Source organism: Heptranchias perlo, chromosome 25 (assembly GCF_035084215.1).
Source record: "Heptranchias perlo isolate sHepPer1 chromosome 25, sHepPer1.hap1, whole genome shotgun sequence".
Lineage (NCBI taxonomy): Eukaryota > Metazoa > Chordata > Chondrichthyes > Hexanchiformes > Hexanchidae > Heptranchias > Heptranchias perlo.
In genome coordinates, this window is record NC_090349.1 from 9,736,506 (window position 1) to 9,749,061 (window position 12,556).

Genomic DNA, 12,556 nt, shown 5'->3' on the forward strand with positions numbered 1-12,556 from the left:
TTCCTGCCCCCTCATAGATCCCAAAAACAGGAAAAAGTGACCAAGAATACGACTTCATTAAAGTAGTGAATATTGAGTTCTCCCTCAAGAGGCTTAATTGCTGAATGTACTTTTCAATACTGAAATAAGACCCAAAAAACTTGATCCTCAGTTTTAAGTTAGTGGATTTTAGCCAGAGCAGTGGTAGTGATGCTACAATTAGGCAAAGAAGAGGAAAAAGATCAGCATAGGTCCTTACTTATGATCACTATGTAACGTGTGGATAAAAGGTGACGACAGGATCATGCTCAACTATGATGTTCCTCTTGGTTGAATAGTTTAATGACACTTGCTATATAGACTCACAAAAAGAACGGCCAAAGAGAGCAGATAGAACTATCACCCAGCATGACATGCCACCTTCCGGAGAGGAAAGCAGAAATGGATTTTTTTTTTAAAACATGGAATGGTTGCCTAGAAATGAGAATTTGTGATGGAACTGGATGTATAATAAACACAGGTTGGACATACACGTTGTGAAAGTGTGATGCTGCAACACCCCGAGAGGTTTTGTGACAAAGCCTGTATTTCACCTCCCCTTCCCGTCACATAACATAACGTACCAATAACTTCAAAGACTGTTATTTAATTCAGATCAAATGAGCGTTGGCAGTGGCTTTTTAATCTTGGATTGTACATAAAGCAAATCCCAGCTATTTCGGCCACTTGCTAATGTCAGTGCGCTTTTATAGGGAACATTGCTTGGAGACCTGTTCTAGCCCAACACTTGCTTCAGAATCTACATGATAAGACTGATTAGATAAAAGGAATTCCTTCTCCTTCCCTGTGGAGATGTCCCCATTCGGACTCTCAGTATAAAATATAGTGGATGGATATGTGTTCAAGATTCTGCACTGTCTGGGGATCTTTGTAGATACTTTTGTCTGAACTCCATAACTATGCCAAAGCTTTTGTGACTGCTGTCCCTCTGGATGTTCACGCTGTAATTAATTAGCTGTTCAGTAACATTATGATGTCATAATATTATAGCTAGTGACATCATGAACTTCCAGCATTTGTAAAGGTTCAGATAATGGAAAATTACTTTTTAATGGATGTATTAATTTTAATGCTTCTAGTGGTGTATATAATGGGTTGCTGCATATGGTACCTGTGACACATATAAATATACTATGGTAGACTTGGGTATAAAATGTGGTATAACCTGAGTATGTAGTAGGATCTGTGGGGTGTACTAATTAGTGGTCCGGAGAGGTGGAACTTCATAATCCACCTCCAGGTTTGTCACTTATGAATTATCCAGTCTTTTCTCAGTTGTGGGATAAATGCAATGCATAATTGTTTCCTCCTGTCTGAACTCCTTCAAAGACTGTTTTCAGTTAGTAATGCCATTGTATTTTTCTCTGTAGGGACAGAGTGTGGTGCAAGTCTCGTGGTTGCAAACACTCTTAATATCTCTCGGATGCAATGCTGACTGTATGAGTTTATGGTAAAACAGAAGAGGAAACGGTCTTCACAAACCTTGCATGGAATTTCTGTATCACTTTATTGTAATCACGGATATATTTTCTATCTTGCCTATTTGTACTGATGTTACTTGATTACAATGGGAATCTTTTTACGGTTTTTATATAGTTTGTAAACCTTCATGTATTATCGATGCGCACACTCTCTCTAGCTTTCACAGGCATGTAATCCCTTTCCTCCAAGTGGCAGATTTTGGTGTGTTTCACAGAGCCTCTGTCAACACCACATAAATTGTCATCAGTGAGGTGAAAATACAGCCAGCAGTGCTGCCCAGTGGAATCCCTGAAATAAAATAATCTATTAGCATTGGGTTAAATGCAGCAAAAACAAAGCCAGTACGCCAACTCTAACTTTAATTTGCCAACCGGGCAAAAATCTAATGCTGACAAAGACGCAAAATGTCAACTGAATTAAACACCATGATTGTTGTCCAATCCAGCTAATTGGCACAGTCACTTTGTGTCGCAAGTGGCATCCCTGCTGACTAGTTCACTGATAAGTGAACACAGTTAATTGTGGTAATTCCCTTCCCCATCATTATTTTTTAAACTTTGATGAAGGGCCAAAGTAAACTAATAGTTACCCATTACAGATGCAGCTAAAATGCTTACTCATTGATCTGTAGCATACTTGGACAATCCTTGAATTTTTTTTTATTAGGTTGAAAACCTCAGGTTTAGTGCCAGCAAGTGAGCTTTATACTAAATTGTATAGGCTGAAATTTGAAAGTCTGTAACTAAACCTCGTAATTCAGTGTATTGAAAGAGTGAGATTCAGACATGCCATAGATTCCCTTAAACACATGGTGCACTATAGCATCTAGAAGGATAGCTCTGCTGTACGGTTATTAATATTTCATACGTTTATTATGTATGCACTTTTGGTCATTTATTTCCATATTTTCAATATCTTAAACCTTGTCAGCTTAGTTCAGTTGTTAACAATCTTGCACACAACTCAGGAGGTTGTGGGTTCAAGTCCCACTCCAGGACTTGAGCACATAATCTATTGCTGACATACAAATGCAATACTGAGGGAATACTGCATTGTTGGAGGTGCCATCGTTCAGTTTAAATTTTGAACTATGGCCCCATCTGCTTCTTTGGTGGCTCAAGTTGGCAATCAAGATCTCATGGCTCTTTCTAAGAGCAAGGGGTTCTCCCAGTATCTCGGCCAATGTTCTTCCCTCAGTTAATACTAGCAATAACAAATGACCTGTTTATTTACCTCGCTCCTAATTGTAGCACCTTGCAGTGTGTAAAGTGGCTGCCATATTTGTTTACCTAACAGGTACTGCACTTCAAAGTAATTCATTGTATGGGAAGCACATTGAGATATTTGAGAGTTCCAGGCATTATATAAATTCCAAATCTGTCTTTTTGCTCATATCTTAAGCTGGGCCACTGATTTGATTTATTATAAATGGTACAGATCATTGCAGGACTTTATCAGTTTTTTGAGAATCACATGGCACAAATCTGTCCCTTCCACAAAAACCACAATTCAGTGGCCTAGGTTATTGAATTGGTTTTTGAATCTCTAAAATCGTACAAATTGTTAGTAAAGTCTGTTTTAAATTAAGCAGTTGGGTGCACTGTTTAAATCTGAAGCTTCATTAATCATATGTACAAAGATTCCTGATAAAAAGGATAATATATAATTGGAAGTGCCCCAAATCTGTGTGGATTTTCAGAGAAACTATATTTAAGATATTCAAGTGCTACACTACTACTGTAGTCGCTATTGGAACAGTTAGGCCAAGTTTATTAGTGCTCTAAAGCTCTCCACGATTCAGCTTTATCAGTTCATAGGTTTCAGCTAACTAGACTGTTCAACTTGAATGATAAGACTGCGGATAGCGTATGTCAGAGAAAAGTCATTCACTTGATTTATACCTCTATTTTGCAAACTTTTTTTAATGTAATTGTTCTTTGGTTACAGCATAATTGTTATAGCTATAGCAAGCAGTTTTTTAAATGGCTGACTTTGTCATTACAAGGCCTCTTCAGCAGTTTAGCAGATGTCTATAGATGGGAACTGGTTCTTTCATCAAGGAGCCTATTTACCAAGCCAGCTGTTGTGTCTCAGTTTTGAAAATGGAGCTCAAAAGCACTAAATGACTCTGGAGCTCAAAAGCATTAAATGACTCTGGTTTGATCTTCAAGGACCTTTTGAGTGAAGGGTATTGCTGACTCGGGAGCGGCCCGTTTGCAGAGAACTGACCATGTGAGTATGGTCAAGATACTTCATAGCGCCAACATTCCTGACAGTGTATGTGGCCACCATTTTTGCCGTATATGTGGCTGCTATGTTCATTGTGTATGGGTTGTGCATACTACAGAATGAGTTGCATTCCATTTGTGCCAGGAGGGAGATTCCTAGATGCTTATTTCTGTGTTTATCATATTGTTTTTGTAGCCAGGCACTGTTATGTTCACCAAAGTGCCTTATGATTGACAATTACTTCAGTTTTTTGGGAGAAGTGGGAAGGGTTTTGTTTGGCCAGATGCCAATAATCTGCCTCTAGGAGCTTTTGTTAGTAATTCCAGTCATAATCATAAAAATGCTTTTATCTTTGTACACTACATTTTATTTTGTATCAAGTAGTCAACAATAAACTGTACAGGACTGAACCAACTGACTCTGATCGTTTCATTACATATAACCTGTTTTTTTCCCTCAAGGCCTCCTTCAGCTAAGAGAGCAGGACAATGCTGGTCACTGGCTACAGTTGGTGCTGCTGTGTGACCACGCATCAGATGCCAGGTTAGTAGAAATGGCAAAATTGCATATAGATGTTTTTCCTCCTTTGTTTTTATGAAGCAGGGCACTTAATGATAACCATAAGCTGACAAAACATCTTAATATCTGGCATATTACAGTAACCTGCTGTGAAAAACATGATGCAAAGACCTCAGATCTCACAGGTAACAAGTGAACAGTCATAGAGGATGTCTCGTTTTGAGGTTTTTGTTCACTAATAAGGCTTGGTTGCCAGAAGTAATCATTAAGATGTGTTGACACTAACTGAGTGAGTGACATGTATGGGCTACAACATGACAAGGGTCCATATAATGGCTTGAAATATGGTCTCTTGTTTGTAGGCTCTGTCCATATAGTTACTCAATGATTTATTAAAGGAAGTGTTGTTGATATTTCCTCATTGGTTCTTGGGAGGTTAGCCAAAGCGAAGTTGAGGAAATAGCTTCCACTTTGTCCTCAGAAGCAGTTAGTTGGCTGTGCAGGGGATGTGTAAACAACCATGCAGTAATGAGAGAATTTTACACCATCAAACAACAGAAGTTTCTTGCTACTACAGCAGTTTGACTGAACACACTTTAGGGAAGAGAGAAATTTGTACTGGTCAGTGATCAGCATGAGAGTCAGAGGCGACATGGGGAAACATATTTTTATGCAGAGAGTTGTAATGATCTGGAATGCACTGCCTGGAAGGGTGGTGGAAGCAAATTCAATAGTAACTCTCAAAAGGGAATTAGATAAATAAATAGGGAAAAAATTTACAGGGCTATGGGGAAGAGCAGGGGAATGGGACTAATTGGAGAGCTGTTTCAAAGAGCCGGCACAGGCACGATGGACCGAATGGCCTCCTCCTGTACCTACTAGGATACTATGGTCTAATTATATGGTTTCAATTATTTTCTTTTTCTGTGCATCTCTAAGCAGCTGCTATCAATTTTGAAGGACATTACTATTTTAATACATCTCACTGTCAGCAAAGGAAGTCTGCTCTTTGTGCAATTTTAACTTGTTTAAGTGAAGCATAAAAGCTACTTGTGTACCTAGAGGGAGGGAGGAAAAAGATTGGAGGACAAGTTGCTCTGAGCATCTGTTGCACACCTGATATGGCTGTTTACAAAGTGAGATTGAGAGAGCCCTGGGAGCAGGTTGCCAGTCAGTATAGTCACGCAGGGAGGAAGGGGAAATAGAATCATAGAATCTTACAGCACAAAAGGAGGCCATTCGACCTGTCGTCCCTGTGCCAGCTCTTTGAAAGAGCTGCCCAATTTAGTCCCACACCCCAGCTTTTTCCCCATAATCCTGCAAATTAATCCTTCAAGTATATGTCCAATTGCCTTTTGAAAGTTCCTATGGAATCTAATTCCACCACCCTCTCATGTAGTGCGTTCCAGATCTTAACAATCCACTGTGCGAAAAAATTACTCCTCAGTTCCCCTCTAGTTCTTCTGCTAATTATTTTAAATCTATGACCTCTGGATATTGACTCGTTTGCCAGAGGAAATAGAGCTAGTAGGGAGAAGCTATCAAAACCCCTCATAACTTTGAATACCTCTATCAGGTCTCCCCTTAACCTTCTCTGCTCTAAGAACAATCCTAGCTTCTCCAATCTCTCCACATAACTGAAGTCCCTCATCCCTGGTATCATCCCGATAAACCTCCTCTCAAAGGCCTTGACATCCTTCCTAAAGTGTGGTGCCCAGAATTGTACACAAGTCTCCAGCTGAGGCCCAACCATTAACTTGTAAAGGTTTAACATGACTTTCTTGTTTTCACATTCAATGCCCCTATTTACAAAGCCATGTATCCCATACACTTAACCACCTTATCAACTTGCCCTGCCACCTTCAAAGATTTGTGAAAGAGACAGAAAAGGAGCACAAACTGACATTCTAAATGGGATGAGTGGAGAATTATCAAGAAAAAAAACCTAGGAAATAAGAGGTTGTTGAATGTTAACCTATTGTAAAATCTTTACATAGGTGTGTACTTTGTGTCTGTCTAATGCAAATTTCTCTGTCAAACTTGCAAACAAGTATAAACAAGCAAAGGTAATAATTTTGAACTGCAGACAAAACTTTCCAGCAGTAGTCTGTTCTGGAGCCACGTCTGCAGCCTCTTAACTGGTCTGTGTATGAATTCACCTTGTGTTTACTTGAAGATCAATTAGACTTTGTAGTCTTAAAGGGGAACACACCTAAACTTCAACAGAAAAATGCATTCTGTTTTACATTGTATAATATTCTTTTCCTTTGTAAAACAGTGTGTCCTCTGACTTTTTAAATTCATTCTCGGGTTGTGAGCATCACTGGCAAGGCGAATATTTATTGCTCGACCCTAGTTGCCCTTGAGACGGTGGTGGTGAGCTGCCTTGAACCGCTGTAATGCGTGTGGTGAAGGTACTCCCACAATGTTGTTGGGTCAAAATCCTGGAGAACCTTACCTAACGACAATGAAGGAATGGCAATATATGTCCAAATCAGGATGCACCTGCTACCCTTGTCCTTCTACGTGGTGGAGATCACGGGTTTGGGCGGTGCTGTCGAAGAAGCCTTGACAAGTTGCTGCAATGCGTCCTATAGGTACTGCACACTTCAGCCATAGTGCGTCGGTGGTGGAGGGAGTAGATTTCTAACACGGTGGATGGGCTGTCGATCAAGCGGACTGCTTTGTCCTGGATGGTGTCGAACTTAGAGTGTTGCAGCTGTGCCAGTCCAGGCAAGTGGAGAGCATTCCATCACACTCCTGACTTGTGCCTTATATGTGGTGGCGAGGCCTTGGCGTGTCGGGGTGAACCATTCGACGCAGAATATCTAACATCTGACCTGTTCTAGTAGCCACGGCATTTATGCGGCTGGTCCAGTTGAGTTTCTGGTCAATGGCGACCCCCAGAATGTTGATGGGGGATTCGGCGATGGTAATGCCATTGACTGTTATAGGGAGATGGTTAGACTTGCCTTGAGTAGCACCACAGGAGAATCAGCCAGCAGCATTATAAAAACTTTACCTTTGCGTGCACTTCTTGTTGGTCACAGTTGGGATGTTACACACTGCCTGATATAAACTTCCATTTAATTTTTTTAAATGTAATGTAACAAAGGGAGTCATTGCAATGTACACAAGAACTGAATGAATTAGAGCCACACCATCTGCAGGCACTATTCAATATTTAAGATTAGGATAGATAGGTAGTTGGAGGAAAGCGGGATATGTGGACAGGATGGTCACATGGATTAGCACTACTGCACGTGTGGAGGATAAACACCAACATAGACGAGTTGGGCCGAATGGTGTCTTTCTTTGTTGCAATTTCCATGTAATCGACCTTCCCACAAACAAAACCAGGATTCAGATCTCTGAATAGCAATTAACCTTTGCATGAACTGATCTAGTATTTAAATATCAATTAGACTTTGTAACCTTGAAGGGACACACACTTACACTTTTAACAGAATTGTGTTTTACATGGTATAATGTTCCTACCCTTATTAACTGCATCCTCGGACTTACCATGAGCAGCGTCACAGATTTGCTAATTTATATAAAATAAGAAATAAATCACATGGTTGAATTACAAGATTGAAGATACATTAAAAATGGTAGGTGTTGTAATAAAACCACTATAATTGACAGCCCTGCAATGTTCTTACCCGTGTTAATCTTAGTCATTTTACCTATGCTCAGCAGCATTGGTAAGAACATGTCTTTTAAATGTGCACAAGAAAAAGCAGTGGGAAAAATAAACTTTGATTTGCTGTCATCGTGCACCTTAGATTTGGTGAAAAGTTCTATTAAGGGATTTCACCTATGCTAACTGGTTGGGGGTGGAGGTTCTGGATGGATTACCTGAAATAGGCTTTCCTTATCTGTATCTATCTTGTGAATTAAAGCTTAACATTGAGGTTTGCCCAGGAGTTTTATTTGAACTTATGCAAAATGTTATAAAATTAAAGCACCAGAAAAGCTGTCTCCTGCAATAGATTTCTGTTCTAATGGATCAAGGAAAGAAAATGACCACTATCAAAATATTAAAGTCACTGATTTTAAGGGTTGATTCTCAGGGTGTTTACTTACTATTTAATGTTGCTTATTTTTTTAGTAGAATTATTAGATTATTTTCTGTAAATTGCATCATTCCTGACCAAATGGGATTATCTTGCACAAGAAGGTGATTTTAAAATGCCTTACACTGTGTGTTGTAAAAGATCAGCTCTTGTATAGTGAGAGGGGTGGAGAGAAGGGGTTTCTTTTTTGTTACTTTATTTTAAAAGAGAATTTGATTATTATTTTTGTCGCATCTGACATTCCAATAGTTCACTCACTAATAAAGGCCTCTGGCAAGTGTCCTGATTTTTGTGGAGAAATCCAGTCTATGACCGCATACTTTCACTACCAAGGGATTTGCCATTGCTTCTCTGAAGTGCTTTTTGAGAAGGATGATGTAGTTGAAGCCAGCTTGTGCACTCAATCCTTCAAGAGAAATCCGTGTCACAACCTAGTAACTATTCTGTTCGTCAGCCAAAGTTCTGTGGGAAGTTTTATTTTTAGCAGTGACATCTACAGAGTACTAGTTGGTCACATCAATGTCCATCTACACAGAATGCACTGCATATCGAAGCAATAACCCCCCTGGTGGTGACTAAGTGGCATTAGGTGAGCTGCTTTTCTCCACAGATCACGATCGTGTAGTTCAGATTGCATAGTTGTGGAGTTTTGTTTGTGAAACGTGAACACAGACAATCGAACTTTTGAAATTCAAGCAAGAACTGAAGAACCCTTTTCTTTTGGTCCCTGTAATTTTATCCCCTTCTCTCCTGCTGTGTTTCCTTTGCTACCTCGCCCAAGTGATTTTTCCCATGAGCCCGGACTGTGGGTGTTGGCCGACTGTATCACCACCTACCATGCTAATATATGCCCCTTCCAGCAGGAGTTATTGGAAGTGATCAGGACTGGCCAGTTTGTTTCCCCTTGTTTGCTCCAGCTCCACTGAAGCACAATTGTATTGACACTGCTCTAGCTGAAATCAACTAACTGAGCGCAGGCCAACAATCGAATCTGGGCTCGTCGTCATGTTGTATGACTCAGTTTCACCTTGGGCAGTGTATTCACCAACTGAATAGTTGAGGCATAGAAGAAAACCTTTTAAACTATTCCTGACTCTTGGTCACACAGATTGAAAGATCTTGTCCTTCAAATTCCACGGGAGTTCTCCCAATTTCTAGCTGCAACTCTGGTGGGAGACCAGCGCCCCCCCCCCCCCCCCCCCCCTCCCCACCAAGAAATGGGCCGTTTTAGCTTTTAGCACTGTTTCTCTGGGGTTTCCATTGATCTCCCAGAGGTAGGAGACTGGAAAGAATCCTGTGAATTTCAGGGGTGCTCAGGTCCACATTCTAAACCGGTTCACTACAAATTCACATTTCTGTTCACCAGAATCGCCTACAAATGTGTGCTGCTGGGTGTAGGGCAATGATATCAGGGAAATAGGCAGCAGCCTTTTCCACCAGCCTTCAAGCAATTGACTTGCAATCAAAAAGCTAGCCTTCACAGCGAGTGTTGACATGCTCTTTGTGGTGGACTAGTATGGTACATAATTGGGCTTTGTATCAGAGGGCACCTGGTACATATGAAACCTCTCCAAAGGGGTTGACTCCTTGCTGGAGTAGGAGGGGAGGAAGATTGCCAAGAAAAAAAAGTACAAGTGAGAACTGGGTTAAGGACAAGGGGACGTTCCAGTTACTAAGTGGTCAAAAGACTGTAAGGGAAGAGAAAGCTTGGGAAATGGCTCGAGCAGTGCTATTTTTAAATTACCAAGCTCTTTTATCATTACTGTTATCTGACTTTGTAAATCACTCTGCCATTCAGCAGGGAGCAGCTGCCAGCAGCCTCTGAATGTTTTGATAAATGTTTATCTGTATGCTGATTTAATATTTTGCCTGATTGCACCATGTTATGGATTATTCTTTGAATGAATACATTTCTATTTAAGATTTCTGAACATAAGTGATTTAGAATGTAGTACAATTGGGGGAGAGAGGAGGTGAGGGAAATCGAATGGCCTTGTATTATTTTAAAAAGAAATGAAAATCTGCCAACTTGATCAGTGATGCTGCTTTCCAGATAGTTTAAGATGTTGATTTATAATATGGACTTCAGGTGAGCTATCTCCTTCAAGACCCACTAATAATGGAGGACAGGCACTATTTTATTCAGTTCCTTGTGCAATGAGCTGCATTCCTTTGTGTTGGGAATGCTGTACACAGTTTCCCATGCTCTGGTTGAGGAGCATTGGTTACACTTTTAGCATGCGGGGAAAATTGTGAGTTGGCATTTTCAACACAGTGGTGGACACATTCGTCCTTTTATTTAGAAATATCAAGCAGCAATTGAATGCTCAGAATTGAATTCTCAATTGGAAAAAAACATAGCACTGAAATCCTAAGGCACGGCAATCACATGCGAGTTGTCATACCAACAGAACACTGGTTGAGGTAGTGTAAGAGTGCAGTGGGTTGGATCGGCAGCTCATGCTGCTATGGATGATACATGCTCACAATAACTCACATCACTGGACTTCTTGAACATGCTCACGTCAATGTAGGCAGCTGTCGAGTGGAGCCCAGACATTTCCTCCAGCAGGAAAAAGAGGACAATCTGAGGAAAAGTCTTCCTCGCAGCAGAGGGAGATGGTAGAAAGAGGCATTCCACTGCCAGCATGGTGTCCATAAAGAAGGAAGAAGAACAACTTGCATTTATATAGTGGTTTTCACAAGCTCAGGACATCTCAAAGCGCTTTACAGCCAATTAAGTACTTTTGCAGTGTAGTCACTGTTATAATGTAGGGAAATGCAGCAACAAATTAGCACACAGTAAGGTCCCATAAACAACAATGAGATAATGACCAGATAATGTGCTTTAGTAATGTTGGTTTTGGGATAAATATTGACCAGGACACCAGGAAGAAATTCCCTGCCTGAGAGCGCAGACATTTTTATGTGCTCAAGTGTCTGGAGTGGGACATGAACCCACAACTTTCTGACCCAGAGGCAAAAGTGCGACCACTGAGCTAAGGATGATATAATCCATTGAAACCACTTTGAAGCAATGTGACTATTCACCTCATTCTGGCTTCCCATTTTGCCAGGCATATAATTTCCCAAATACACTATAAAAACTTGTCCACCATTTCCAACTTTTCATCATCAATCACCTTTCATCAATCTTCCTTCATGCCTTTGTGCTTTTCTGTACAGTATGGTTATAATCATTGCGCAGCTGAAATTGGCTCATAGAATCATAAAACATTTCAGAACAGAAACAAGCCATTTAGTCTAACAATTCTGCACCGGCGTTTTTCTCCACAAGCCACCTGGTCTAATTCCACTGTCCTACTTGCTCCCCATACCTTTCATTATTCCTCCTTTTCAAGCAACTATTTACTTCCCTTTTAAAAGAATGTATGGACTCTACTTCGACCATTTGTAGCAGAGAATTCTGCATTCTAATCACTCTCTGCAGTCCTCATCACAATTTGTCATATTCCCCAGTTTGGTGTCACCAGCAAATTTTGATGGTCTCCAAATCTCTACATCAGGATTATTTCTGTATAAAATAAATGAGATGATTTCCAACACTGACCTGTGCGAATTACCACTCACCAGACTTTTCCTGTCCAAGAACTTACTTTCTCCCCTGACCCTTTTCCTTCGACCCGCCAACCATCTCTCTATCCATGTGCCCTCATTCCCCCTAATTCCATAGGCCATTATTTTTGCTTTTAATCTCTTATATGTTACCTTATTATATGCTTCTTGAAAATCCATATGAACCACTTCAAATGTGTTTTCATTATCTTTTCCCATTAAAGAGGCAAGCAGGTGAGATTATAAGGGACAATAAGGAAATGGCAGACTTGTTAAATAAATGCCTTGTATCTGTTTTCACAGTGAAAAAAGAGGACAATATACTAGTGATAGAAGGAAACCTAACAATAAATCCATGTGAGGAATTTAGTGGATTTAGTACAAGTAAAAATATGGTAATGGAGAAAGTAATGGGACTTAAGATGGACAAATCTCCAGGACTTGATGGTTTCCACCCCAGGTTATTAAAAGAATTATTTGAGTAAAGTGCATATGCATTAGTCATAACTTTCCAAAGCTCTTTAGATTAAGGAATTGTGCCTATGTATTAGACAATTACAAATGTCACTCCATTATTTAAGAAGAAAGGAAGGGAGTAATGAGGTAACTACAGACTTGTCCGTTTAACATTA

The 12,556-nt window shown here is 40.2% G+C and overlaps 1 protein-coding gene across 1 annotated transcript in view; it reads left to right on the forward strand.

Annotated features, from left to right (window-relative positions):
• zgc:63587 (uncharacterized protein LOC393431 homolog) overlaps positions 1-4,160 on the forward strand; it is a 130,315-nt gene extending 126,155 nt beyond the window's left edge. The window contains exon 14 of the mRNA XM_068005546.1: positions 1,410-4,160. The gene's annotated coding sequence lies outside the window, so the exon portion shown is untranslated. The remainder of the gene's footprint in view (positions 1-1,409) is intronic.
• Positions 4,161-12,556: the final 8,396 nt, after the last annotated feature.